The 25,169-nt window shown below is 44.4% G+C and overlaps 1 long non-coding RNA gene across 1 annotated transcript in view; it reads left to right on the forward strand.

The window, feature by feature from the left end:
- Positions 1–25,169, forward strand: part of LOC128083977 (uncharacterized) — a 29,963-nt gene that overhangs the window by 2,869 nt on the left and 1,925 nt on the right. The window lies entirely within an intron of this gene.

The raw sequence follows: 25,169 nt of genomic DNA on the forward strand, positions 1-25,169 counted from the left end.
GGTTTGCTGTGGGGTGGCTCATATCCCATAAGTGCCAACCTGCACTGGGCATTGCATGGGGCCTGGGCTGGGATGAGGAACCGATCTAATTAGGTTTTGTAACTGAAATCATTATTAAGATCGTGTACAAATATTCCAGTTGGAAGGATTATATTTACAAGAGCTATTTATAATTGAGCATTTTACTTGGCTCGCCTGCAAACAGAATATAAATCATATTTTGCTTTGCAGGGCAAGGAAAAGGGGAAACCATCTCCAAGTGACCTATGTTACTGTCTGGTAAGGCACAGTTTATGCAAACATAGACCTGTTGAAGACTACGATTGTCTGATTTATTGAATTATTATTTCTTACTTCATCTGCTTCTCTTATGAGAAAAAGGTTTTCTGGAAGCAATCTCGAGGTTTACATATTCTGTAGCTTTTACCCAAAAAACTGAGACCAGACTTAATGTTGGGTAAAACTCCAAAGTTCACTCTTTGCTGTTCCATTCTGAGTATGGGAGCCTGCCATTGGAGGCTGGCAAGGCTGGGACTTGCCCTGGGTGCCAGTAGGAAACCTGGCTCTGAGAATGCTGGCTTCATTCAGTAATTTCATACATGAACTGTGAAGGCATATTGTGCTCAGTTTATATGAGCCTTTCTAACCTTTTTTATTTTTTTTTTTTATTCCCCTGTTAGATATCTGTCCTTCAGTTATCCCAGAAAACTGAGAGCTGACTCTTCAGTTTACAGCTGATAATGAAATATCTTCATTATAGAAATGTACTGCAGTGATTAGGAGCTCCAGCCAAGGATTAGGCTCTGGCTGTGTTAGATACTGTACAGTCATAGCTCAAAAAGATGATACCTGCCTTAACGACTTCATAATCCAGCAGGAAGACAATGTCTGTGCTTAATTACACGGGAGGGCAGTGAGCAGGGGCTGGAGAAGGTGATAACCAAGCCAAGGAGTGGGGCTCACGCACGGCAGTCATCAAACCCTTCCCTCTGGGTGGGATGTGACTGCTGCCTGAGCAGAATGCTGGAATTAAGGAGATGTAAAGGCCTTTCACTGGTGGATTAGGTAAATACACACATAATTGGATTGGGTGCTCTCTTCAGCCTTCTGTATTATAAACGATGGAGAAAAGGTCGTGTTTCTGTAGGCTATCTGAAGCTGAGTGGATTTATTGTCTCAGCTCTTCGTAACCCTTAATTTAAGATGTGTTATCAATGGCATCGTTATCTTATTAGCCATGGAGGATCTCTGACAACGCTGTGCACAGAGTAGAGCCTTTGACTCAGTCAGAGGTTGCCTGTCGGTGTCTCTGGCTGTGTTTGGAAGCAAGAGATATTAAATGAAGGGGAATTCAGCTGGGTTGGGAGCTCCCAGCTCAAGCAGTGGCAGCAACTGCCATCTCTTGCTTCCAAATGTGGAGCTGCGAGCATCAGCCTCCAAGTATGATGCAGGTGGAGGAAGACAACACTTGCAGGGATGATTCTGGCACTCAGAGGTTGTGGGGGGCTTCCTCAGCACCATCAGCAATTCTTGGCTATTCTTTAAGCTCAAACAAGTTCTGTGTCCCACTCCAGGTGGGAAGCTGCACAGTGACTGGGAGAAGTGTGGATGTGAAAGGGATGCTTGGAGGAAAGCTAACCGAAACTTGTACCTGTGATAAATCAGTTTGAAAAACTTAAAAGCCTTGTAGTTACATGATTAAGCATGAGTTTTTCTATACTTAAAATCAATTTTTCTAGTGAAATTTGTGTTGTTATTTTGAACTTAAGTGTTAAATATTTCTAGATAAAAACTCTGAAGAAATTACTTAGAGCACTAATGGCACATCCTCAGTGTCCTGTATCTTCCACCTAACCATATTTCTCAACTCAAAAGTAGAGGAACAAAGCCTTCCCTTCCACCCAGGGGTTCTTTCCTGGCTGCTCACCTGCCCTGTCTCGTGTACAGACACTGACATGGGAGCACTTCACCTTCCAAAATCTGATTCTTTCTTCAAACTGAAAATGTATGATTTTAACATCATCTTGTCTTGTTCTCCTGCCTTGTACTTCCTTAACTCACGTGCCCAGTTGGTGCCACTGGTCCATAGATATTCATATTCCTGCTGGAGGGTTTCACATCTGAAAGCAGGTGACAGTCTGGGGCTTGTCTCTGCCACCACTGAGGTTTTCAGGTCTTTCCCTGCTGACCCCCTGAGCCAGCACATGGTGGTGTTGCTGAGGCTGTTACCTGTCCTCATGGTTATTAATGTGGAGCTGGAACTGATATCTGTGATGAATCTTTAATATACTGATGGGAAAGATGAAAAATGCTGAAGGATCTGTGCTGCGAGGGATGCCTGCACAAACAGCAGGGCTGTGACAACTTCCAGTGGGCATGCAAGTGAAGAACAACTTGTCCGTCACTATTCCTCATAAGTTTTTTTTTGTCCTTTTGCCCAGTTATCCTGGTCCCAAATGGGCCTTTTTTGGGGGAGGGGTGTGGGAGTTGTTACTTAGGGCTGTTCTTAGGGCCATACAGACACGTGCTCAGCCCAACATGGTGCTGGGTCCATCCTTCCCCATTTGCTGAACCTGCCCTTCAGTGGCTCCTCCACTTGTCCTTTTGGGGGCTGCCCTGTGGTGTTTCTAATGAAGTAGGATGCAAACAATGGAGAAGCTGGGGTTCCTGAGCTTGTTTTACTGGTAGGACACCCGTGTGCTAGTTCAAAAGGGAAATACTTTTTTGGATGCATCAAATATTGGGCTTGGGCCAGCGTGAGTGTACTCTTAGGCTGAGTGAAGCAAGGCGGAGGCTGTTCCCTGTGCACCAAAACAAACCCTGTGAGCCCAGGATGTGCTCAAGGAAACAAAGCAAGCAAAGATAAATGGGGCTAATCCCACCACAGCCTGCAAACAAACACCACTGCTCAAACCAGAGACAGATAACACAAACAACCCTGGGAAAGTGGTTGGGTGAGTGTCAAACCGCAGGCCAAAGCCAATATATTGCTCCGTGACTTCCAATTAGAGACTTGTGGCTGTATAATTAAGTTTCTGGTGACACTGTATTTAAAGTCATGTCAGTGCTTTCATTTATAAATACTGCACCGCAGGTGCCTGAGCTCCCAGCTGGAATCTGGTGTTCAGCATCTAATCTGAGAAGTGAGGGCTGTTTGGTTTTGTTTTCTTCTTTTCAGCCTGGGGGAAGAAAATCCCTCTGGGCAGTTAAGCTGCTCAGGAGATAAAAGAATTAAATATTTTCAATACGTTTTAGCTCTGCTTTAGGTTGTAGCTGTGGATATATATATATATGTGGATATATATATATTGTTGTTGGTGTGGGGTGCATGTTACTGTATGTTTCTCACGTTTCTGTAAATGAGCAGTAATCAGACCTGGAACCTGTGCTCTCTGGTGTATTTTATAGTTCACGTAAATTGCCAAGGATATTAGCTCACCTGTGTGGCTTGTGGGTTTTCATACACCTTCCAAAAGGGTTTGGGCACACAGAACAAAAGGCCTTTCCTTTTTCCCCACCCTGCTTGTGCAGTCCCAGCAATGTGTGATGGTCAGGAGGAGGCAGCTTTCCTTGGCACCAGCTTGGACAGATACCTTCTCATCTGCCTGGAGCAAGGGAAATCCTGACTGAAGTCAACAGCTTGTCCCCTATGGCCGTGCATTCATTGTAACTAATTTATTATTAATAAGGAAGAGTGTAAGCTGTCTGGAGCAGGAGGTGCAGGTGGGGGCTCTGTCCCTCTGCCAGCTCCAGGGGTCGTAGCATCCTCCAAAAGGGACGTGCGTGAGAATCACCTGGAAGAACACATGGTCATTGCTCTCATTGGGCTCCCAGCTCAGGGCTTGCTGTGCAGCCCTTGAAATTGTTGGTGCACACGCAGCTTTCTGTCCTCTGCATGGGCAGTTGTTGCCCAGCAGGGTGATCAATTGATTTCTTATATTCAATTGATTTCTTTGCTCTTTTGTGCTGATGGAAATTGTACGGTGCCCTGAAGGATGCGGAGTGCCCCTGGGCTGGGAGGAGCAGTGGGCATGGGTCTCCTTCCTTCCCAAAGACATTTGTTCCATCGCATCCAGCAGACATAAATAATGACGCCACAGAGCTGTGAAGCTGTGTGTTCACTTCCCGAGGTCTAAACCATTTGATTTGGTCTCGCTTAAAAGTCTGAAATTTCTGAATGGATAACTGAATTCCTGAGTCCATTAAGCAAGGCAATTTATAGTGTTCTCCAGCTTTGCCCATGGAAACACATTAACGCAGTTTTCTATTTGGCTTGTAGAAAAGCCATTATCCTAAATACAAAAAAGGGTGAAGAAAAATCATTTTGCTCTTTCATAGTCTCTTGGCAGTGGCTGCAGCAGCACCGTGTGAAGCATTTGATCGCTGGAAGCAGGTGGGAATGAGAGCCACAACCTCACACTGGAAGAGCTGGCAGCAGCCTGTGTCTGCCCAGGATTTGCTTGGCAGCACCCAAGTGTCTGTGTTTAGGGATGGTGTAACGTGTGAGAAATTGAGGCAGCCTCTGGAGTGGACCTGCATGATGCAGCTTAGCATACCTGACCACTCCTGAAATGGCCAGAATATACATGAGGAGGGATGGTAAATTGTCCCTGCTGCTGCTTCTGACAACTTCATGCCTCCAAAGAGGTCTTGAAGGTGATTGATTTCCTGTTATAATAGCAAAGCTTTCATGTTTTTATATCCTGTCTCCCTTTTCTTATGCTGAAGAAGTATATTTCTCCTGTAGATGTGAGGAGAAGGTTGGGTCTGAGGGAACTGGGTGATGTCAGAAGAGGTTCCTTGGCTGGTGCTGGAGGACTTTGCCTTTCTGTCTCTGCTTCCCCTCCCAAGTCAAACAAATGCTCGTGCCACATGGTTTTATTTTTGGAGCTTTGGCTCTCAGTGGCATTTATGGAGGAAGTCAAGTACTGGCTAGCTCTGTGGGGGTGATTTGTTTTCAGTAAATATTGGCCAGGACTTCTTAATTCCAATCTGAAGTGGAATTTATCAATAGTTAATATGCTTTGTCTAAGAGAGACAGGCTTGTGCAATCTTGCTGCTCAGTTTAATGCATTTACACTGTTTTCCTTGCTGTCTGTGATCCTGCCAAAGGCAGGGATGTCTGCAGAAAGGGATGCCAAACTAAGCAGCCCACGTTACTCAACTAGATTGGTAACTTCAGCCTGACCCTGCTTCCTCATAATGTACCTTCAGCACATCAATATTGGGATTTAGCAGCAAGTCTTGCTCATCTGTCATATACTAAGTAAACACCATGTGTTACGTGGGTACTCAAGCCTCCTATGGAAAATTGATTTGAAGATGACAAAATGAGTAGAACCTTTTCCTTTCAGCAATGACAGTATCTCCAGGAAGATCTACAGTAAGCATTATATAAAAATAGGTCAATTTTCCAACTTAGGTACGTAGCATTATTATCCAGAAAAAAATGTGTTACAGGTTTCATCTGGAACCTGGTGAATTTACACACTTGGTAGGATTGTCTCTTTCCACCCAGCAGCAAAGAGTTAGAAATGATGTACTTCTGCAGAGTTGTACTCCTTCCAAGTTACTTCACTGCACAGAAAGCTCAGTTGGGGCCCCTCTGGAGCCACTTGGGTTTCCCTTGGCTTCACAGTGAGATTTAGGGTGTCTGTCTGTGTGTGCCTCTTGCAAGCTGCATGATCCATCATGGGCTTAACTGTGTTCTCAGCCCTGCATGCATGGTGAAATTGCAAGATCACCTCTCGGGAGGTTGCAGTCTGAAGGTCTGGCAAGCTCTGTGCTCTACCATGCTTTAAATAAAGCAGGATGTTATTCCCTAGATTATCTTGTAAGACTTACTGCTGGGCTGCAGAGTTTGTACACTGCAAACCATAGCAGCATGATATGAGTAGCACGATGCGAAGGCTCTACAATTCCAGCTGATGATTCACAGCAGATCATTTGATATTTAGGGCTCTGTTCATTAATAAGTTTTGCTCCATTTACCTTGTTTTCTGTGGGATTTATGAGTCAAAAGTGCAGAGTGCACCAAAAATGATCCATTCGTCAAATTCCTCTCCTCTCCATGTAATTGGCCAACCCATCACTGCGGCCCCCAGGGGCACATTGCACAGAAAGGTGTGTCTCACATGAGAGAGCACAGCATAGGAGGGGAAATGAGAATCTGGCTTCTATTGGAGCCTGCAGGTGCTGGCCTGGTGTCTTTGAGCTGTGTAGGTGAGGAACTTACTGAGGCAGTCTGTTTTCTTGTTTGTCATGTGCCCCCGTGTTGTGACTGCAGAGGAGAGATCTTGGAGGGTGTCTGAATGCAGTTGTTCAGCTGCAGGAGTTGGGGTGGAGGAAGGTTCTGGGGATGTAGATCAATCTGTGTTTGTATGGGTGCACGTGGACTCTGCTGGGGCAGTGGCACAGGCTGAAGGAGGATGTGCTGAGTGCCTGAAGATGGAGCACAGCTGTGAGAGCATTGGGCTGTCCAGAAGACCAAAAGGAAGGAGATGGCTATCTGAAACAACAGGAAAACACCTCCAGACCATAAAGCTTCCAACCCTGTTAAGATATGTCTTTTTATTTTATAATATTCCTTTTAGTTAAGCAAGCACATACCTAAGTGTTGGCACTGTTACTCGTGCATTGATGTAAACTAGAGAAGAAGCTTAACAGCAATACAGACAACAGAATGGCACTGTGTATATTTCCTTCTGGTTTTCACCACTCTGTGGGTAAGGCCCTGAAGAGAAGGCAAAGCAAACAGAACTTGCTGCTCTATGGGATAAGTAGGGAAGCTGTTTGCAGTGTGTTTTGGGGAGGCGTGCTGCAGAGATCTGCATTGCTGCTAAAGCAGGGTGACTAGCATAGATTGAGCCATCGTTTTCAGCATTTGGGATCCTGTTCAAAGCTGCTCTGACTCTCTGCTCTGCAGGATTGCTTGGTGTGTGACTGCTCAGCATGATGGGTGTCTGGAATGTGGGCTCAGGACAATGGAGGATGAGGAAGGTGGCATTTAGCTCTGTGTGCCATGGGCTGCTCAGCTGCTTCCAGGATGGCGACTCTCAGGCTGGGCTGAGCTGAGCTCTCTGAGCTGCACTAGTGCTGATGTCTGCAGGTGCTGGCTTTGGACAGAGATAAGCCTTGCTTTAAAAATAAACCTGCACTGTATAATGCCTGAAAGATGAATTAATCTAAATTTGTCTTAATTGCTATCATACTGAAAGGAAAGGAAACCTCTGTATGTGAGTGGAAGCAAGAAGAAAATATTTGGAATTGTTTAGGAGGATGTCAGAATTGGTCTGGAGCTCGTATGAATGCAATTTCTATTGGGAGCTGAGTCCAACAGCGATGTAACTTGTACAAAATACAGCCAGGGGCTGCATCTTCGTTCCACTGAAGTTAATGGTAAGGCTCCAGTGTCCACAGTGAGGACAGGATTTGATGCCTGCAGAAACATTTCATTATTAAAAGTTGATTAATTCTTTGTGTGGAGGAGCTATCTTTCCCCCACCTTGTTTTTTCTGTGTGGGTGTGGGAGCTGAAGGGCTGTACCACATCTGCCCTTCAGTCTGAAATTCTCAACAAAATGCCATATTAAAGGAATGTATTGAAAACATTTGGCAATAAAATCTATAGTATTACGGTTCTTTCAGACAAAGGATCCTCAGAACAGGGTACAAGAAAACAAGTACAAGAAAAAGTTTATCTTTTTTCCACTTAAGTTTGGCAGTGCTGTAATTAATACTAAATTACAGCAGGTAACCTACACAAACGAGCAGTTGGATGTGTGCATTTTGCAGGCTGTGCTCCTGCAGGATTAGCTCTTATGCACCTGGTGAGTTTTTCCCCCTCTCCTCGATTCTGCTGCCCGGGATCCAACTTACTCTGCGTTTCTGTGCACATTTTGAAATGTCTCTCATAATTGTTGAATTTAAAAGAAATTTTATGTGTACAAACCCTCTCGATCCCCATCTCCTTCTGGAACTGTCACATGTCATTTTCTTTTCATCTGCGTGCACAATGCTGGCATTTCTCATGAACTCACAGTCCTATCAAACCCATACTTCAGTTACGGGCATTTCTGTCATATCACTTTAGGGGGCTGTTAATCTTGTAATTAATTCCCATCATAATTTCAATTAAATGTGCAGACACCTTAGCTTTGTGCTCTTGTCTATGGAAAATGAATGGTCTCTATTATTGCCCACTGGCAGCTGAAGATGCATTGCCTGCACACACAGCTGGAAGCTGTGGTGTAACCTTGAGAAGAGGTGCCCTGGGGCAGCAAGGTGCACGAACAGGACAGAGCTGTTCTCCTTTGCTTGGCTTCAGTTTTGCAGAAGTAAAATGTTATGATTGTAGGCGTGGATTTGTGCTGCGTTTCCAGAGCCAGTAGGGATTGCGAGGCAGTGTGCCCTGGGAGATGGCACAACTTGTTAGAATCATGTGCTGAGGAAAAGCCTGTTCCTAATCAGTGTTGAAATCTGCCTAACTTGAAAGTGGATACTATGGAATGGAATTGGAACAGACAGCTGTGTCCACAGCTGCTGTGCAGCAGCTTGTAACCTCTGCTCAAGTCTTGAGGTGGGGGGGAAAGAAAACAACAACAACAACAAAAATCTGATCCTCAAAGTTGATTCTTAGCTGTCAGTTCTGCTTTCCTCCTTTCAGATGAACACTGAGATTTCCACTGACTGTACTATTTCCACTTATAATGGCTAAATGGAAAGATTTTTTTTCCCCTTCCTCTTGCTGTGCTCCTATTACTGCATTATCAGTTTTAGCAGTGTAGTTCTGCTGACGTGCATTTTTTAATTAATAATTACCTTTATGTCTGGTGCATCGTGCCAGATCAAGATTGGGTACAGACTTCCCTCCCCGGGCTTTGTGGGGCCACTGGAAGGCAGAAATGTGGGGAAAGGGGTCTAGGGAGACCCTTGGAATCAATGGGAATCTCCTTTTCCTGAAGGCTCTATGATCACAAGTGTGATCACTAAGCTTGATTTTAATTCAAATTAGTCCAGAAGACTTCATGCTTCAACAGCCTCAAACTGAATTATTGGCACATTCAGATCACGTTTAAAAAGGAAAGAACAAAAAGCTGTTGTTTGAAGGTTGATTCCAGGTGTTAAGGCATTAATTTTGTCCAGGACACTGCAGATATCTCTATTCTTGTTCACCAGGAAGCATAAGTTAAGAAAGCTGAGAGTTTTCTGCTGCCTTGCAAGAAGTCCCTGAAACAAATGTGCCTGGAAGAGATTTGCAATTGGGAAGGCTGGCCACGTGGCTGCCCAAGGAATTTGTCCCCCAGTTTCTCTTCTAAATAGGCCCCATGAACTTTTTATATAGCCTTGCCCAGTGCTCAATGAGCTCAACTGGAACAATAAACGTGAATTAAGCCTATTTTCCTTATTCCGATCCTTTTCTTCCTATGTTACTGATTAAAAAGGAGCCATGTTCACTGAGAAGAAAGCATTGCATATAAATTGCAAGGCTTAAAGTAGCAGCAGTAGATAGCTATTTATTAATCAAGCATTAGTTATGGTAGTTAAGCATTTAGGGATAATAAAATGCAAATGTGCCTTCAGCACAAGTTGTGGCTCTTAAAAGAGAAATGAATATATTCTTTAAGAAAAATAGTTGTGCTGAGCTTATGGCTGATATTAATGGCTGAATTTACTTGTAGTACCAGGGCTCTGCAGGCACTTCTTATACCAAGCAGCAACATAAGGCTTTGCTTGCAATATGACTTAAGTTGTTGGATCATCTGCAAGGCGAAGCACGAAGTGTTTCCTGGGAGGTTCTCATTTCAGCCTTCCCACTGAAGCAGCTGCTTTAGGGGCGGTTGGTGGGGTCACCCTGCTGTTCATCCATGGGATGTGTGGAAGCCCAATGCAGTTTGCTGGGCTCTAAAGATTCTCTGCTGTGAAATGGGAGGTTGTGGCCCTGCAGGTGGGGGTTTGGTGCTGTCAGCAGGAGCAAAGTGTGCTCTGTTAGCACCTGTGGGCTTAGTGGGACTATAGATAACCTGCAAAATGCCAGCAACTGTGTGTTGCTCCTCACCTGTTCTCCCATCTTTTTCTTCCTGGATGTGTGTTGCTGTGTTGGAATGGTAGATGCACCTGGTTCCAGCAAAAACATATTTTGTAGGTAAAATCAACTCTAAAATGCAATACAAAAAGCTGTAGATGAAAATGTCAGATACGGTAGATAACAGTGAAGCATTTCAGTGCAAATCAGAAAATGTGATCTCTTGCTTTTGGTTGCTACTGCTGTGTCTGTAACCGTGGCCTGCCCAGCCATGTCCCCTGTGGTGTCACACTGTACTGGTGGGGCCACCAAGTGGGACTGGGGGCTGCAATACAGGCATCAGCAGCTTCACTTCTCCCTGTGGAGCCGTGCCATGTAGAACACTGCGTGGGTAATGCCCACGCTGGAAGCAAACCTTTAAGGTAGAGGTGTGAAGCCCTGATGTTGCTGCTGAGTGTCAGCATCAGCTTGCTGACTGGTACTGCTCTTTCCTTGTATTGGAATATTGGAGACATTAATGAGACTTTTACAGGCTAATCTATACTTCTGATTGGCTTTAATGATCTTAGCAGTCTGTTATTTATATACAGTATTATTACACAGCAAACTTTGTAATGCATGAGGTTGTTAATGCGCTCGCTTTACAGCTTGTTGGTTTTGCTGCTGAGCTAACCCACGGAAGGGCTCCTGGATATGTGCCTGGCTTCTCAATGAGTCTGCTGTATTGATAAAGGCAGAAAAAGACAGGAATAAAATGAGAAATCCACCATGACTCGATACTGCGAGGGTGGTGGCTCTGACGCAGCTTTCTCCTTGAGAGCTGCTGGGATGGAGACCTACTTGCTTGAATCCTGGCAGAGTCTGGCCTCTCTTGCCATCTTCAATCACTCTGCAGTGGTGACAGGCCAGACAAAAGGAATTTCTCAAATTTCTCTTTCATGTAATGCAAAATCCCTTAGTGAGGGTGATTTATTCTGTATAAAGCTTCATTACCACTTTCTTCTCCTCCTATGGGCATTCGTTATCATTTTGAAGATGGGAGAATGGCAAATTGCTGTGCAATGCTTTCTTCTGCAGCCAGGTGGATCATCAACCACCAAGATTTGATGGAGGTGGTGTCTGTGGCAGGGGCCCTGTAAGTACCAGGGGACAGGGATGTCTCAGAGGGGCCAGAATGCAAAAGGAATATTCAACTTTCCCCTGTACACTTGCTCTTTGGATCTGCATTTTCTCAGCTCCATTCCAGTGCATAGCCCTTTGTGCTGTACCACCAGGTGAGGATTTATCGTCCTGTTAGCGAGTGCGCTCAGCAAATGTTGTGTGAACTGCCTTCTATCAATTAATTCTAAATGAATTTTTTTGGTGAGAAATTCCTGCTTTGACTCCTGCTGCAGAAAATCGTTCCTCTGCTGCAGTTCTAAAATCAAACAAAATCAAAGCCAAAAAAAGGCACCAACCAAAACAACCCACATTTGATACAAGGAGAGTGTCATTAATAACTAACACAGAAGCTGTGTGGAAAAGGCATTTCAGCTGTAAAATGCTTTAGTGAGCCAGAAGAGGCTGAGTGACTGCAGTGAGGCATTTTATGCCTGTCAGAAGGAAAGCACCTAAGTGCAAATGCTTCTCCAAGGTGATTTGCTCATGGTGCGCTTGGCAGCATGAAGGCTGTGCTGTGTGGAGCTGCACCTCGGCGGTGGGGAGGCTCGCTTTGTGTCCTGGCCTTTGAGGTTATGTTCCTGTACCATCCCATTAACTTCTGATCATCTCCAGACTTAAAACAGAGGTGCCACGTGCTTACGTTCTGCTCTCTGTTCCTGGCCCTTTGGGTTTCTGCATTCACGAAGGCTCTGGAAGCGGTCAGAACCTGAAATAGGCTTTTGATGGGGTGTTCTGAGAACTTCATTGCCTTGTGGAGAAGAACTGGGGATTCCAGCACTGTGTCCTTGTGGCCTAGAATGTCAGCTGTGTGTGGTAGGTGCCCAGATACCTTCATATTGCAGCTGGGTGTGTTAGGCTGGGAGCTGTTCTGGGCTGCATCAGCAGAGGGGTGGCACTGAGATGTGTTCTGCCCTCACGAGGCCCCATCTGGAGTATGATGTCTGGGCTGGGTGCCCCAGCACTGGGGGACGTGGGGCTTAAAAGCAATCTGACGAGGGCCATGAGGATGAGCTGAGGGCTGGAGCACCTCTCCTTGGAGAAGGACCAATTCTCACCAACACAGACAAATCTGTAACAGCACCGTAATTGTCAACGCGTTGCTGAGCATCTCTGAAGTTTCTACAGCGAGGAGAACAGCTTCCTCTGGGCCATGGGATGAGGACAGAAGCTGCTGGGTGGCACCAAGGAGGCAGCCCAGCTTCCTGCATGCTTATACCCCCTTCCTGAGTCTGTTGTGCATAGATAAGGAAATATCAATAAGCTGCGTGTGGGGCTCTGCACGTTTGTTTGCTGACATCCTCAGTAACGCACCTTGCATGTCCTAACACTTGCTGTGCTGGCGTTAATCAAGCAGATCCCAGAGTGGGATTGTTACTGTGGTCTTAAGCTGCTCTGCAAATAGATCGTTAGGCTGTTGTTGGCTGTGGTGTGGCCCTGCAGGGATGAAAGAGACGCGGAGCTGGGGCAGGTGATGCAGCAGCCCAGTGCTGCTCTGTGCCTGTGCACCCCAGCAGCATCCAGCTGTGAGAGGCAGCATCCTCCGTGCCTTGCCTGTCTGATGTGAGCAGAGGGAGTGATAAACAGCCTGCAAAACAACAGGCATTCATAAGGCTTAAATTTATTAAAGTTTGTAAAGCATTTGGTGTTGCCTCATGTGGATGCTGATGCATGGGATAATTCTCTTCCTGCGCTGCTTGGAAGGGCTGCTGTGATTTTGTTCTCCCAGCTCCTTGGGAATCTGCAAGGACTCTTGGCTGCTTTGCAGTCCCAAATGAGATTTTCTGCATCCTTAATGTATTGAACTTTCTGTATTATAAAGAGTTTCATGATACCCAGGAGGCTTCATATCAGATTTCGTATGAATAGCATTACAGCCAAGCTGAACTTCTGATAACTAAGTGCAACCCCCTGGCTCCTGGCTTTACTAGAGCTTGGTTTTTATTGTTTTTGTAATGAAGAGAAATAGGTTGACACAAATGCATATTGAACACGGGATCCAGGGCAATCATTTTCCTTCTGGTGCTCAAGTTCCATTTAGAGATGCAGTTTTCTGGTCTGGATATGGATGCATTCATGTTTTGGTCCCTGAATAGGACCCAAAGGGAGAGGAGCAGAGCCAGCTGTACACAGCTGTTGGTGGTGGGGGCTCTGGGCTGGGGTGGTGTTTGTAGCTGCACTGAGGAAAGGCTGAGCATTGCTGCTGCTGCCAGTGCCTGTGCATGGTGTTAGGTCCCAAGTCTTCAGCTGGTTTCTGTCTGTACTATTCATAAGGATGAGGTCCCACTCACTGTTGATAGAAAAATTTCCTAGAACTTGTTATCAACGATGATCACATGGAGTCCATGAAACATCTGTCATTTGTTGTGATCTCGAGAAGTAACAAAAAGCATTGTTTATCATGTTGGGCAAAATGCATTAACACAAACTGCAATATAAAGGGGGGAAAAAAGTGATCAGGGCCCAGTGAGAGCCCACTGAGACAGCTCAGAAGAAGGCAGTGAGAGGAGCCCTGCTTAGCATACTGCTAATGACTGGGTCCAAGAGCTCGGAATTGCTGTGTGTGGCACTGAGAGCAGAATAAAGCCAGCTGTAATCTGCTCACATCGGGACAGAAAGGTTGCAGGATGTTTTCTTCCCAGTGAAGCTTTCATCTCAGTTTTTTGTTTTGGTTTTATTTGTTGTCTTGTAAAGCTGCTTTGATGTAAGATTGCCTGAGTGCAGCCTGCATGGGCTGGGTCTGGGATCCCCTCCCCCACTGGCAGAAAGATGGACAAGCTCGGGTGGTTTCTTTAGTTGTATATCTTTTAAAAATTATTTATTTACTTGTTTATATTGTGGAATCTGCATTTCCAATGGAAATGGGCTGAGATAATGGCGTGCCTGGCTATTGATTTGACCCACCCTGTACCTCAGCAGGTGTTTCTGGTCCATTGTGCTCCTTTTCTCCCTGCTGGTTGTGGTGCTGGAAATGCATTCCGTGCCCTCATGGAAAAAGAAGTGCATTTAATCTCTGCATCAATCCCAGTGCCAGGTGTAGCTGTGCCCTTCCACACATTGGCTGTGGGTGCTCAGAGAGAGATGCTTCAGGGCTGCACTCGCCGCGGAGGCTGAGCAGCACCCTGGGTGTATTTAGTGCTAATGAGTGGAGTTTTGAGCTGGTTGGAACGGCTGTTACTATTAAAGAGGTGCTGTAATGGTACGTGCATGCAAGCAGGTTGTATGGTTTGCAGTGGTGCTATTTCAGAGTAAAATTAGTCTTGGAAGAAATTATGAATTAATGCCAAAGGGTGGAGGGTATTGAAATATTAAATATCTCATTTATAATATATGTTCCGTTGTAATAATATGCATCTCATTTTGACATTTTCCAAACAAAGCATTTCTCTCTTTGGCTCCAAAGGTGCTATATGAGCACAGAGCTAGTCAGTGTATAGATTTTTCTTTTAAATCAGAGGAACTAAAAGAGACATTCCGACTGCAAACACTTGTGTTGGTTCTCTGATGAAAGAAAAATCATGCAGGCTGTTACGAGGAGGGAAAATAAAGCTCAAATGTTCCTGGAAAAAAAATGTTTCTTACTTGTGAGGCTGCTTCTACCCCAACTCTGCTTGGTTGGGAAGATCTTGTCCAAGCTGAGACGTCCCTGTGACTTAAGTGCCGCTTTGGTATTCTGTCAAATGAAATTAATTTTCTCCCTGCTGTTCAAATGACAATGTCAGGTTCTGGGATGGACTTGAAAGGCAATAAGCAAGAAAACTGCATATTTTGTTGGAATGTATTAATAACTGGAGATGGGCTCATTTTTGCTGCTGCCCTACATGCTGTCTGCGTGTCCCCATCCCTGCGGTTGGGGAGATTTCTTTCTTGCCCCCTGCAGGCAGGCAGCATCTGCCCATAAACCCCAGCTACTGCCATGGGCAGGGTTGATTTCTGTTGCAGCTTGCTAGCTGGAAGCATCCTTTGCAGAGAAGGAATGATGCTCAGGTGTGGGATGGTTGTTGCAATGTTATCTCACTGAGTTATTGTTTGTGAAAGATTGGAGATGGTTTTCAGGGTGAAATTTAAGAGTCCGAGTTAGAATAGAGGTTAGAAAGGATTTCTTGTAATACATGTTTAGTTTCGATGGAGAGCCTCTTTCCTTCAGGTTTAATTAAATCAAGGTCATTAAAACTACATTGGGATTGAATTTATTCCTAGCTGGCGTGTCTGGAAGCAGCAGTTACTGCGAGGTTCTCTGTGCAGAATTGCTGGGCAGAGTTTCACGGAAGTTATTTGGTTTACTGGAATAAATAACTCTCAGTAAAGCCCCTGAAGGTGGTGGGCTGTGCTGTGGCTGTGCTGCACAAGGTGACTGTGCTTTGGTACAGGTCAGCATAGCGACAGCTCCCTTTTTCTCCTTTCTCTTTTCTGGATCTTTTTGCTCCTCCGTTCCTTCACGTTTTGAGACTGTTTCACAGATGCACAAGCATTTCTGCGCTGGGGAAGGGATGCTACTTAGATCCTGATTAAATACCATGCTTTGCTTTGGAAGTATTGATTAACTGGATTATTGGCTGGCTGTAGGAATGCACATCTTCACTGGGGGCAATGGGGATAGGAGAGATGCAGTTCCTCTCACTAAAGAATGAAGAAATCCCAGTTTTCCCAGCAGCTGGATTGATCCCACCTGTTCAACTCTTAACGAATTCATTCTTCTGCTGCTTAATACAATAATATTTTCTGACAGAACGGCTGGGATGGAGTGGTGCCTGAAGAGGTTGTGGGATAGATTGCTTCCACTTCTGGTGCTCGAGAAACCAGATAACAATTTCAAGCACTCCTGAATCCGCTGCTCCTCCAGGTTACATCCAGAAAGATGATTAAGCTTTATTTAACTTTTTAATCTTGAAATGATATTGAGAAGTCTTTAAAAAGATGTTAGAGTAAAACAACGAACTTTCTAATCAATCACATGATATGATAACATATTGGAAACTTATTAAAAATGGACCATTATTCTTTATGTATCACATCTTACTACCTAATCTATCTATATTAGTTACTTTTAAAAGGAATTGGGTGATAAATTACTCCATTACAGCGGAATGAAGAGACTTAAACTCTTCAATGGGGAATACTACAAAGGAGATTCTTACAAAGGCTCCACAGCTGCAGACCACGTTACCTGCTGCTGGTGTAGGGGCACTGAGTGCTGCAAGTCTTGGTCAGGGCCAAGGGATGTATGTTCATTTAACTAGTGTGTTGTGGCACTGCAACGTGTGCATGCTCATAGTAGGTGTACATTGTTGTTATTTCTTTTAACGGAGTGACAAAATGTATTTAAGATCGTGGTGTTTGCTTGTCTTGGGCACTCATCAGCTTCTGCTGGGTGTTTGCTGCCATCAGCAAGAGCCAGTGCAGACTGTGGCTTATGGGAAGCTTTCTGTTCGACCCCTGTAGGAGCTGGTGAAAGGGAAATAAAGCAGCAGCCCTTTTCTCTAGCTCTGCTGAGACTCCACGCAAAGCGTACAGGGGAACATGGCACAGGACTGCCAGGGCATTTACATTCCATTTTTTGCTCTGTGTTTTGCCTGTCTCTATCTCATTTTCTATCACTCTAGGGTGAGTTTTTTCAAAACTAAAACAGTCTGCTCAAATGCAGTTTTGTTTCTGTGGGCACCTTTCCCTGACAGGTGTGGATTTATTACACCGTTTCCATACAGCACTCCTGTCCCCCTCCAGCATGCCATGTGAGCTGTTCTTGTGATCTGGGTACGTGCTGGGCTTGGGGAGATGGGAAGTAGAGAAATGAGCACATCTGTCTGTGTATTGTAATGGGTGGGGGAAAAAAGCTGCAAAACAACGCTTGGTTCTCCTGCAGAACGATGAAGAGCAGAGTTTTTGTGGATCTCAGGGATCCCTCTTAGCTTGTTTTGTCTGTCTTCTTCTTGGGTCAGATTCAAATCAAAGTGGAAGATCTGGACTGCATGTCTAGTTGGGGAATGGGATGTGTGGGGCTGTTGGAATGCTTTGGGTGCCCCAGGGCTAATGGATGTGTAATATTGGTAATGTCTGATACTGAGTTCATTCACTACTTCCGTCACTGCAGTTCATTGCTATTATAGCAACTTAAACACTGGATTGGCATTGTGCTGCTCAGGGGATGCTGCATCTGAGATGCCAGGTGCAGAGGAAGAATTCAGAAACTCGTGTGAGTGGAGAAAGGAAATTAAACAAACAAGCAGAATGGGATTCATCTATTTTAATGTTTGTGCAGTGCACATATAAAGGAAAAATCAATTTACTGGAGCCCTAAATAAATAACTGATAGAAGAATACTTTCATCTTGAATTGAAAACAAAAATGGAAATGGTAAATAAATGACTAAACGGGTAAAAGTGTTAAAAGCTGCAGTAGCAGAGTTGGAGGGCTAAAGGCACTACATTTTCATATAAAAGAAAATATAAAAGTGGCATAAATTGAGGATAAAGGCTTGCTAGTAAGAGGCCTTTGTTTGTTTACTGATGCTTTAAACAGCTCATTTTTTCGCCTTGTTTTGACTTATAATAATCTAAAATGGTGAGGAGGGATTTGCTGGGAAGAAGCACAGTGTGCAGCCTAATCTCCCATCCCACAGACTTGCGGGCATTTATCATAAAAATGCTGGAGGTTTTCTTGGTTTTGAACTCATTTTTATGAAAGTCTCGACAAATGAGCCCGAGTGCATTAATAATGGAGCTGGAATGATTTTCATGTGTACAGGGAAAAAGGCAGTCTGTTTGAATTTCGTGTTTTCATTGCTTTTGACAGTCTTTGTAACATCCCCCTGGCAATAGCAATCAGTTGGGGTTGGATGGATTGGGTTTTCCCAGCACCCCGTGTTGTCTCCGTTCCAGCTGTCCCTGTTTAAGGCATCATACTGGTGACTGGAAACTTCCCTGTTGGTGCTGAGTAAATGGAATAAATGGCAGCACGGCTGCTGCGTGTATGATCCTGCTCATGGAGATAGCTATCTGATTCCCAAATGCATCTTCTCAGATTGATTCTACCATGTGAGTCATAACTGGCAGTAGTAAATCCATCGGTTTGGGGCGTGCTGCTGGGTTTCCCAGCTGTCATTGCTGAACGATGCAGTGTGATGCTGAGGATGTGAACACCTTGTGGCTGGTGGGACCTCCACAACCCAAAAAGGCTACAGCTGCAGGACCTGGGGTTGGTGGAGGGAATCCTCCAGGGCTTTGCAGTCACTGAGCAGTCATTTATCCACACTGAGGTCTGCGTGCACACATTGCTGCCGTTGGTAGCTGGGCTGGCGGGTTCCTCCTGCTGCTGCAATGGGCTGGGTGGGTTTCTTGGGATGTGCTTGGACACTTCCAATGAAATTATAGGCATTGGCAGAATAAGAGTTGGTAGGTGAAAACCTTAGTAAACAAATACATTTGGAAGGAAGCTGTTCTGGAAGACAGTCCAGGAGGAGTGATGAAAAAAGTGGATGTAAGTTGGGTGAGTCTGTTTGCACAGTGGGTAGTGCTCACCTCTTAGTGCTGCATCCAGCGCAGAATCCCACGTCCTCCTATTCGACCAGATCTCCTTTTCTCACTTGGCTTTTAACAACAACTGTGTGTTGCAGAGGGTTTTACTCTCTAGAACAATAAATATCTTTCAGGACAGGTGGAATTTTACAACCTTATTTTGCTGCTGCAGCAGCAGGTTTGAAGCTTCTATTGAAATTAATGGCAATTGCAGTCACATAACAGCATTAGGAGGGAACCCCCCGACCTTATAAATGCAGGCAATATTGTGAAGCTGTGAGCTGCCTCTTGGAGGGGGTGAGCAAACAAAATCGCGCTTTGTATTAGATATCACTCATTCATCCTTTCTCTTCTTCTATTGCTCTCTGGGTCCTGATCCTATTAGCCGCCGTGTCCCCTCGTAATTTACAAAAGCAGTGCTTTGTGCTACGATGGGGGAGAAGATTTCCTGTGCTGCTTTGGTTGGAAATGCTGTGGGAGGGCACAGGGCTGCACTGGAGTTAAGTGTACATTTGAATATTAGTTATTTTTTTTTTTCCCTTCCAAATGCATTTGAAGTCAAATCTTCAGGCACAGTACTGATGGAAACCATTGAATTTTAGGCTGCTTTAAAAAGATTTGAGCAGTGTTTGGGTTTATGCACTTTTTAATCCCTTTTAAAAATATATTCTAGCAGTGGGAAGAAAGCAGCTCTCCTTCCTCACTCCCCCACTCTATCCATGGAGAAAGCAAAGGGTGCACAAGGTGCTCCAACCCTGCCCACTCAGCACAGAAAGCAGGATCAGATTCCAGCAGAGGCTTCCAGCCCCTGCTTTCATTGCAGGCAGTATTTCTGGGAAGCAAAACAGTCAATGAGTTTATTGCTCATGTTCAAAACACATGGGGAAAAAGGGAACCCAAAGGGAAATCCTGACTTGCTTCCCGTCTTCATGCCCTTTCCATCACTGCGTGTCAAAGCTCGTGCTGCTGGAGAAGCTTTTGGCTACCAAGAAAGGAGTCCGAATGTTACTGTATTGCTAATTACTGGAAATATCTTACTGTTTTTTATTCAAATCTTCAAAGGGTGAAGCTTTTATTGTAGAGAAATATTGTATCACTTGAAATATTGCTGTTGCACGTGCAAGGCTGTGGATCAGGGAGATTGCCTGAATTAACTTGACTCCATGGTGAATGGGAAGGGTAAGAACTCCTGAGAAGAGCCACAGGAGCCAGGCAGAGCCTTGATTCATGGGAATATTTCATGGGTGGAGCTGCAGGGAAAAGCAGGTCTGAAAAGAAATGACACCATTTGTCCCAGTGTGCCAGGTGGAGCTGGGCTGGGTTGGCATGGTGATGGTTGGGACTGGGCGGGAGGAACTGGAGAGGGGCAGAACCTCTGCAGGTCGGATCATAGTGTATCTGCTTCCAGGGACAGCTCATGAATTAGGAGGCGGTGAAAATCCCTCTGAAAAAGAGTTTCTGGCTTTCCTCTGGCTTAGCCAAAGGCTGTGATTCTGCAGAAATCAGTGGAGTTGATTTTGATTTACTGAGTTTAAATGAAAGGATTATGCCGAGGGGCCTGGAGTCTTTAAGCTGCTGTACTTTATTGAAATTGACAGTGTCACGTTATACCAGCTAAGGACATGGCCTGGTTTTTGTTTCTGGGATGTAATGCAAAACCTCTCAATGGGGACAGTTATTTTTGAGAGCCTTCTACGTTTTCTCTAAGTTGTATATGTCTCCAAATTACTTAGGTCTAAACAGCCCAGGAAGAACATTCAGCTTTGGATGATAGGATTTGGATTTCTATTAATTTCTACTCATGACATTTTCTCCAATAGCTGAGATTCTGGAGATACAGGGATTAACTGGTAATATTTAATAGACCAATCGTTATTTGTTAATTCATTGCTTCCTTTTTCTGTCTTCCTTAAAATACAGTTTTATCTAGTTAAATCTCAAGATCACTGGAGCAGGACCTGTGTGTGTTGTTTTATTTTATCTTTTTGCAGGACCATACGTGCTTAATTAAAGCCCTCTGAAGCCAATGGAAGTTTTCTTCTACAGCCACAGTTTATTAGATTAGTACAAACCCTGCTTGTTCCTTAGGTGAAAGTTGGTGTTTTAGGAAACTGCTCAACCTTGATGATTGTATTAAAGCATTCCCGCAGCTTGCACTTAATATGTGGTATTTTATTATTCCTTTAATATACCTGATGAAGCACTCAGTACTGTGTATACATATACCATACATGTGCTACCTTCTCAAGGTCCATCAGTTTGCTTTGGGATTAAGTTACTGGAGAAAAATCTTGCACAAAGGGACAGGGCTGTGTGCTCATTGTGGGGTGAATGGCCACACAAAGACTTGCTAAGGAGCAGCCACAGGGTAGGATTATTCTAGAATTCTGTGGCAAAGTTCCTTCTCAAGGTAGAGCTTGGGTAAATGCCTGAATACAAGGAGTCAATATTGCTCTAATCTCTTGTTCTGCCCTAAAATAGACTCCGCTGTTACAGCCCTTGCTCCAAATCCTTGTGTATACATGGGCTTGGTGAGCTAATATTGGATTTCTATCCTACCTGTGACGCTGGAAGTCAATGCAGACATGACAGCATGTACCCAGCACTCCTGGTGCCAGGTCTGCATGCAGTGGAGTCCCTGGAAACAACAGAAGATGATAGAAATTGCTCTGGGAGGTGCTGCTTTGCTTTATCTCCTTTGAGTTCTGTAAGAGGTCTGTGCAATTAGAAGGCAGATTAAACAGCTGTCAGCAGTTCATAGCATGCCATTTCCAGGGCACTTAGAACTACAGGAACTGTAGAAGTCTACCGAGTGTTTAACTCCATAAATGAGGTGAGCTTTGTGAAGGTTACGCAAGCAGATTCTGTCAGGATACCCAGCTACCAGTGCAAGGATTGACATAGGAAACAGTAAGGCCACTGTGGCTGTCACTTTAAGAATTTCAGGCAGACTTAATAGAATACAGACAATATTATGGGATGGGATGCTTTTAATGTGCCTTTTTATTTTCTGCCATACTGAAGAGTTTTAGATCTAAGAGATTCCTTACAGCAGAGTCCTGAACCATTGCCTTGCCCTGATTAAGTTCTTAGTACTCAAATTCCTGTAAATTGCTGTGAAGTTTAAAGTCACCATTTAAAAAGATTATTATAATGAGTTTCGGATCCTCTTCCAGTTTATAGATGAAACACTGCATTGAGTGTAAGCAGTATCATGCTGTGTTACACAATCCTGGGTAGCTCTCACTCAAAGATAAATCAAAGTGGACTAAAGAAGAATACTTTCTGTAACATGGATTTATGGCAGTGCACAACAAACCACTTCTCAACTGCAGCATTTATGGCATTCTAGTTAACATTAAAAGTGTCCAAATAAATGATTAAATTTAAATTACCCACTAACACCTCTGCTGCCTCGCACCAATGTAATAAAACATATTGAAACTGTAAGAGCCAAATGCAACAACATCCTCCTGCTGTGCCATTAGCTTTCCCCAAATGCTGAGATATTTGCAGGTCGTGCTCTGCCTCTGCAATACAAAGGAGAAGAAAAACAAAGGCATTCCTGGACTTTGGGTAGCAGAAAGAGAAATCATGGGAGAGTGAAGTGCAAGGGTAAAGCAATGAGATGTGAAGGATTTAACCACTACATCTATGTCCTGCCACCACAGGCCCTGGAACGTGTGAGGCAGCGACCCTCATCTTCAACATCTTGGCAGCTGTAAGGAAAGGGATCTGAAATGGCTCAGTGGGACATGAGTGTATCCAATTAGGATCTCTTTTTTGCACTGCATATTGAATTCCATGTCTAATTTGCCTGATGGCAGCCTATTGCTTTACATTTCTGGTGCCCCTGAGGAGGGGGCAGGAAGCCTTCCCTGCATCTTGGCAGATGGACTTGCTCTGGGCATGCTTTTCAGTCCCTGTCTCCTTATTTTCCTGTGCTAGCAAGCATGATGTCAGCGACTGGGATGTGTTCAATGACAGGCAAAGCCTGGCCAGCTGGAAAGAAGTCTTTTGGCTTTGCTTAGATGCGTGTGTCTTGGGGCTGAGGAGAGAAGTCTATGGTCTGCTATTATCTCTAGGCTATAAGAGCAGAAAGAATGCTTGCCCAGGGAGGTGGTGGAGTCAGTGCTGTGGCCCATGTTCAGCAGAGGCATCGCCCCGTGGCTTAAACCTGACACAAGAGGAAAACACTTGGGTCGCAGGTTTCAATTAAATGAGCGGAATGTAGAAGTTGATGGTATTCTATGAAAACTCAATAAACCTTGAGAACAGCATCAGGGCTGATATCTGTAATTTAAAATAATGGATATCAAGAAATTGTTTCTCATTTATCTTTGCTGCCGAGTTTCAGAGGCACCAAAGAGACTTCATTAGATTTTTTTTTTCTTTTTTTAAATAGCTTCATCTATCTCAATCAATGATGGGTTCTAGAGGTGGCTGACTATTATGTTTAATAATACACAGGATAGAAAAAAAATGGCCATCCTCTCACAGTTTCTGACACATGTGGAAAGGATGTATGAAATCACTGCTTGGTGGTAGATAGATATAGGTTTAAAAAAACAAAAAGCAAAAACAAACAAAACAATCCACAATTCCATTACGCAAGATAAATGTGTTTTTGTTGCAGTATGTGATCTGTAGGCAGAATATTTAAATCTCTGTTCTACACAGGCTGAAGTTTCATTACAGGAAATTACTTTGGGTTTAAGCAAATACTGCTCCCTTAGCTTCCTCAATGTTATCCTGAGAGCACTGCACTGAGAAGCAGCTCCAGGAGACCTGGGCGAGGTTGAGCCTGGAGGGATTGCTTGAGAGAAGTTTGGTCACTTTTGGAGCACTGACAACCAGTGTTATCCATCTGTAATCTCCCTTGTTCCCCCTGCCCCTCTGCGGGTGCCCAAGGCCCCATCAGATGCTGTATGAGGACAGTGGGCTCAGCATCACCACCGGGTGCCTGAGCTGAGTTTTGGGATGAAGCACAGAGGAGCTGTGAAACTGCTAAGAGAGGGGAAAACAGAGTTTGTGAAAAGAGTGTGTGGAATAATTCCTCCTGGAGACAACTGAGGTGCATAAATGGAAAGAAGCTTTTTAATTGCCATTAGCATATGGAGGACTTGGGATTCTTTATTTCTGTTGCTCCTGTACATATGCAGTGTTCCAAGCCCTTCGGTGGAGGATGAGGATAGAAGAAGCAAGTTTTACTGCTTCATGGGTGATCTGGATGTGGTGAGGAGGTGGATGATGGCAAGCTTGTGCAGGATAATGCTGTGGATCAGCAGTTGGATTCGATGATCCTTATGGGTTCCTTCCAACTTGGGATACCCTGTGATCCTGGGTAAGGTGCATGCAAGTGTGATGATTATTGAAACACTCAGTGTATAAATATCCAGACTAATAGAAAGACCTTACTTTAAGAGATGGCCATATGTTTTCCTGCCAAGTATCAACAGAACCAGTTTGGGGAGGGCACAACTGTTTAAATGAGTGAGTGAATGAGACTAAGCCAGATAGGGAATGTACTATATAGGGGACCTCTGGAGATTTTGCTCTATTAGTCCCAAGGTGTGTCATCTGGTGCAAATATTAAGGCTGGCAGACTATCTGAAGATGCTACTGAATAATTTCTGTGTTTTGGCAAGAATTAATGTGCAGCTGCAGAAGCAGGGAGAGAGGAGTGAACGTGGTGACAATTAAGGAGTTAACTGAGTGCAGACTCAGGCAGATGCAAGGTCTGGTCATGCATTAGTACAGTTAACATCAGGCAATTAAGTGCTCCAGATAAGTGCAAAAAGATTAGAGCCCTCTGATAATTCACACCAACAGTTTACCTGAAATGGGATAATCAGACATGATCTTCATTTCCAAGTTACAGCCTGCCTGAAATGGGGTAATTGAATGTGATATTCATGAGTTATTCTGTTCTTAACAGGAGTAAGTAATAAGCCCCATGGCATCTCTCTTACAGGGATCTCAGATACAGTGTTTTCTATCAGAGCTTATTTCTTTCAATTCACTCCTAAAAATAAAAAACACCCCATCACCTTCAGTTATGTAGTTGTATTTCACCTTCTAGCAGCTGTATGGATCTGCACTGACAGTGAGTTCTAAGCAGGCTCTGCATGCTGTCATGCACAACTACAGTGCTTGCAGTGTACGCTGTGCAGCTGTCTAATTCAACTCCCAGGGTTTAAGATGTTTCTTCTATTCTTGTGTTGTTAAAAGTGAGAACCTGATCTTCGGTGAGATGATCCAAGGAACTCCTGAAACATCAGAACGGGTCAGGCTCTGTTTTGTGAAGGTAAAGGTGCCATTGGTTCCCTGGCAGGGCTGGGGCAGGATGGTATCTGCCGTTCCTTAGGAGGTAATGAGTTGTTATATACACTTTGAAAATGAACTCTCTATTCATACTGGACTTGTGAAGCATGTTATTCTCTGAGATTCCATTCACTCACTTTGAGCACAACT

The sequence above is a fragment of the Tympanuchus pallidicinctus genome, unplaced genomic scaffold (assembly GCF_026119805.1).
Source record: "Tympanuchus pallidicinctus isolate F22 unplaced genomic scaffold, pur_lepc_1.0 scaffold25, whole genome shotgun sequence".
NCBI classification, from domain to species: Eukaryota; Metazoa; Chordata; class Aves; order Galliformes; family Phasianidae; genus Tympanuchus; species Tympanuchus pallidicinctus.